Source organism: Orycteropus afer, unplaced genomic scaffold, assembly GCF_000298275.1.
Source record: "Orycteropus afer afer isolate SDZICR_OR568_19922 unplaced genomic scaffold, OryAfe1.0 scaffold00109, whole genome shotgun sequence".
NCBI classification, from domain to species: Eukaryota; Metazoa; Chordata; class Mammalia; order Tubulidentata; family Orycteropodidae; genus Orycteropus; species Orycteropus afer.
The window spans coordinates 9,868,778-9,874,305 of record NW_006921696.1 but is presented as its reverse complement, the minus strand read 5'-3'; positions in this window follow the sequence as shown (position 1 = coordinate 9,874,305).

The following is a 5,528-nucleotide window of genomic DNA, read 5'->3' as shown; positions in this document are numbered from 1 at the left end:
TGTTATATCTTTTTGCATTACATAGGATTGGTTGGTTCATGGTGGAGAGGAAAACAAGAATGGGAGCAAGGAGGCTAATTAGGAGGCTCAGCTAGTTGACAATGACAATGTGGAGTGCCAGGGCCCATAAATAATACTGCAGGAAAGTCTGTGCTCTCTGGAATCTAGTCTTTCAGAACCCTCCAAATTTTGCAACTATTGCCAATGCACATGACACTTCAATATCCAAAACAACAGCGACAATAACAACAATACCTGCTTTGGCAAAAAGAAGCAGGTCCAGGGTATCTAGCAACAGATGAGAATAAAGACAGTTCCTTGAACCAAAAAGTATTCCCAGCATATGTTGGCTGCTACATACAACACTTTCTGTCACTTGGGGCTAGGTCTGCAGGTGATGGCAGCAGGCTAGAGAGTCCACACGACTACCTTCATTTTAGACCAGCTGGCCTCACTACTCCCATAGGTCTGATAGTTTGTTGCAATGACTCATCAACTTCTGGAAAAGGTCTATCTTTAGTTCAGCTGAGAGAGGATACAAACAAAAAAAGGGCAAGTTCCAGGATGTGTCTCTGAATGCAGCTGCATGACCCTTAAGACATGTTCTCCCAGATACATCTTCAACCTGAAGTTTCGAGTATTCTCTAAGGTCCAGGGTCTTTTACAATAGTCACTGGGACCTCAATGCAGTGCCTGATTGCATATGCATGATCCTATGATCGATTGAGTCAATGAATATGCATGAATAATTGCATCATGCCCTCCATCCTCCTGAAGTTACTTTCTAAATGTAGTCTTTGGAGCTCCCGCTATATCTGCATATGTTTAAGTGTTACCTGGGAGCTCTGGTAGCATAGTGCCTAAGGCACTTGACTGCTAACCAGAAGGCTTGCAGTTCAAACCCACCAGCCACTCCTTGGAAGGAAGGTTGGGCAATCTATTTCTGCAGTGATGCTGCCTCAGAAACCCAAGGAGGGGTCGTTATGAGTCAGGTCCCACTCTATGGCACCTAATAATAACAACAACAAGTGTCACCTGGCTATTTTACATTATATATGCACCACTGATGGTCCATTTCAAGTTATTTTCAGGAAACCAGAGACAAAAGCCAAACCAACTTCACTTCTGCCATGTTCTATTGGTCAGGCAGACCAACCCTGTGAGAGGGCACAGTACAAGTCTTTGAACAGCAGGAAGTAGGGTTGGTTGAGACATCTTGGAAGTTGACTACTGTAGAAATTTAATAAGTGGTCCAAAAGTTCACAACTAGAAAGTGACTGGTCTAAAATTTGAAAGTAAATTTGTCAGACTAAAAATTTTATGCTGTTTCTACTTGTAAGAGTGTTGGAAATCATGAGTCAAAAAATGTAAAACAGTCAATATCTCTATAGATAGTTGTGTAAACCAAAGTTGGGTTAATCAAAATGTCTTATCACTTAGCCAAACTTGAAAACAGGCTTTTTATGTATAATTTTCATGAAAAATTAGGTGATTATACCTTCTTCTCACTCAATACTCACTGAAAAAGTATGAAAAATTATGACAGGAAAATCCTGAGTTCCTGGTGTGGTTTGGTGTTTGGGGTAAACACTCTAGGCTGGCTTACCCAACCTCATTTGACATTTATCTCCCTTTCATTGCCAGTACAGAAGCTGGAAAAGTGAAATCCTCATTTTTTCCGCCACACTTTCTGCTAGAAAGTCATTCAACACAGTGTTGACCAAAGAAATAAAACTAATAATCTCCTGGATTGTTAAAACAGAAAGTCTAGCTTGTACAACCTTGTCCCCACCCACCTAGGCCCATTTGTTTTCTTGCCGCAAAGAGAACATGAATTCTGGAATGGTATTTCTCTTTACCAAGCTACTGAACCAAAGCCTGACACTTCACCTTCAGAATTCTTGATATTGTAAAAAATAAATCTTTATATGTTGAGCCTCCACCCCTTAGTTGGGTTTCCTGTGAAGTGTAGCCATAAGTATTTCTGATTCTTTCAATGTGAAGTAACTTTAGAAGACATTGGAAAAGAAAATGTCAGCAAATACTAGGAAGATGGGAGGTAAGAGGTTAGAAAATTTCTGTGGCTTGTTGAGAAAACTTATTTCTAAATAGTTGCCAGTGTAACCTAATTTCCTGCATATACTGGATTGAATTGTACTTCCCAAGAAGATATGTTCAAGTCCTGACCATTGGAACCTGTGAATGTGACCTTACTTGGAAATAAAGTCTTTGCAGATGTAATCATGTTAGGATGAGGTCACGCTGGACTAGGGTGGGTTCTAAATCCAGTATCCCTGGTGTCTTCATAAAAGGAAAATTTGGACACACAGACACACACGCTCACAGAGAGAAGACAGTCATGTGAAGATGAAATCAGAGACCGAAATTCATATTGCTGCAAGCCAAGGAACACCAAGGATTGCAAACAACTTCCAGAAGCTAGGAAGAGGCAAAGAAGGCTCTTCCCTTAAAGCCTTCAGAGAGAGCATGGCCCTGCCAGCACTTTTGAATTCAGACTTTCAGTTTCCAGAACTGTGGGACAATAAATTTCTGTTGTTTCAAGCCATCAAGTGCGTGGTAATTTGTTACAACAGCTCTGGGAAACTAATACACTACCTTATGCCAGCTAAAGGCACTCTGGTGGTGTAGTGCCTAAGGCATTTGACTGCTAACTGGAAGGCTGGTGGTTCAAACCCATCAGGCACTCCTCAGAAGGAAGAGTGGGCAATCTATTTCCATAGAGATACAGCCTCGGGAACCCAAGAAGGGGTGGCCATGAGTTGGAACCGACTCAACGGCAGTGAGTTTGTTTTTGTTTATGCAAGCTAAGGGGTAAGTCAACCACAGTATCATGTATCATATTATTATCATTATTACTATTAATGATAGCATTACTAATAACAGAGAAGGAAATCCAGACCTTCTCAATTCCTAGCAAATTGCCCTGAGAGTTCTTAGGGGTTTCCCCCCTTGCCCTTTTCCTAACTAGTCTCCCTGGATGCCCTATGGATTGGACCACTGTCCTGTGCTCCTGCATCAGCTCATTATATTGAGTTCTTTGCTGTGGCTGCCAATGTGCAAAGTGACCATACCACTAAGTATCCACTGAAGGAGGAGCCTGATCCTAACTGAAAGTTTGGTAGTTCAAACTACCCAGTGGCTCTGTGGGAGAAAGATCTGGTGATCTGCTCCCATAAAGAATAAATGCCTAGAAAACCCTACGGAGCAGTTCTGCTCTGTCACATTGGGTCCCTATGAGTCAGAAATCAACTCAACAGCACCCACAATATCAACAAAGAGGATGTGTGCTGCTTTGGAGGTCTGTCCCATGACTCTCTGTGGCCACTGCAGCCAACAAAATTATAGGCTCTAACATCCATGTTTGCAGAAGCTGTGGGCTCCAATGATCCCGACACTTTGTGATCTCAAAGGCCCAAAGAACTTGCTATTCGATCATAGTCTTGTTCTCTAAGGAAGTCTCATTGGGGCAGTCACAAACAGTTATCTAAGAGGTAAACATTCATTGGACAGTCATTTCTCTTCCTCTTTGATGATTTCTGTTGTCTTTGAATCATTTATGAACCTCTACCATCTCTTCTCTTACTTTCCAAGTGTTAACTTGGTCTTTAAAAAAAAAACAAAAAACCTCACTGCCATGGAGTCGATTCGACTTGTAGCAACCCCTCCTTGGGTTTCCGAGGTGGTTTCTCTACAGAAGTAGACAGAACAGTACAAGACTGTTGCACGACAATGCATTTACTGGCTTGATTTACAGTTCTGGGCCTTCCTTTCTTGGTTTTCCTGCATTTTAGAATGAAAGAAATTTAGGCTCAGGCTGTAATTCTTGACACATAAAAGTTATATAAAGTTTGTCTGATTTAACTTATAGTTTTATACCCTAAAAAGTTTACCTGAATTAAAGAGAATAAGAATGGATAGTTTACTGTTTAGGAGATTACATGGTCCTATAGCACCCTAGAGTGTTACCTATTGCTTGCAGAGTACAACTAATTCTTGAAGAGAGTTCTTCTTCCCACCACCAATTTTACCTCTGCCATCTTTATTTACATTTAATGATCTTTTCAGAACCATGGGCTTACCTAAGGATAACAATACTATTTTATTCTTACACAATTATTCAGCATATCCAAAGAAAATATCTATAATATCAATGAATGTTATTTCTATTTTCCAGCCACAGAATATTAGCTCCCTGGATCAGCCTACGGAGAAAGTCTTATTCAAGATATGAATTTAAATACATATAAGGTTTAATGAGAAAGCAGATTTATCAGGCATGTAATACTCAGGAATTTCCATTCCATTGTTAAACCAAATATGTAATTTTAAATATTGCTTATGCCTGGTATTTTATTCAAATCCAACACTGAGAACTGTTTAGAGAAAAGTTTATCCTGAAACCATGTCAGCAATTTTTTTTTCCCCCTGATAAAGAATTAGCAGCCTTGAGTGTAAGTCATTTTCCAAACAGGCTAGGACACATTTGGGAAAGAGTGAGGAGTAGATTTCCTTTAAGCCTCAGGAGAAAAATTAGGGCAAGTGAGATAGAAACTTGGGTGCAAAATGACAAAGAAACCACAAATGTGTTCCTGATGCGGAAGTCACGCGGGTGCTTAGACTGGTGCTGACACATCAAAGGGCACTGTTTGTAACAAAGAGAAAACCATTGGGGAGACTGCTGCTGAAGTCCTTAATTCACTATCTAATTGTTCAGACAGACAGCCCTGAGCTTCCCTAGAGGTCATGAACTTGAACATGCTTCATCCCACCTTCAAGAAAAACAAGCAAACAACCCTAAACCATCCTCACAGACACTCCCTCTTCAGCTGAAAAGCAATTCAAAATTACCAGGGACTTTGTGAAGAAAGCAACTTCCTGGGCAACTTTTTTTATTGTGCTTTGGGTGCAAATTTACAGTGCAAAATTTGTTTTACATTCAATAGTTTGTGTACATTTGATTTCATGCCCAGATTATCATCCTCCACTATAACACACTCTTCTCCCTTCCAATCTCTATGACAACCCCCCACCCCATGCCCTTCTTAAGTATGTACTCCTGTCTGTCCAGCTTACCCTCCATGTGACTGCTGCCCCTCCAGTGCCCCATGGCCAATTGCTCTAAGGGGTATATCTCCTTAGAATAGATGGGTGCATCACTCTGGGTTGGGTATTCTGCATGTAAGTCTTTCTACTGTTGGGCTGAGAGCCAATCCTTGGGAGTGAGTCCAATCTCAGGCTCAAAGGGTATGCCAGGCCGTAGTCTTGGAAGTCCCACCAAACTCTATCTGACCAGTAATTCTGGTTATTGTGTTTTTGAATTTTGATCTACATTTTTCCTCTATCCAGCATCCACTCTATCCAGGATCTCCAGTTTTGATCCCTTCCCTAGTGGTTGGCATTGATAACTGGGCATCATCTAGTTCTTCTGGTCTCAAGGTCCATCATATCCTTGGAGTAATTGTTTCCAAATGCCTTTGATTTTCTTCACTCTTCTTTGCTTCAGATGA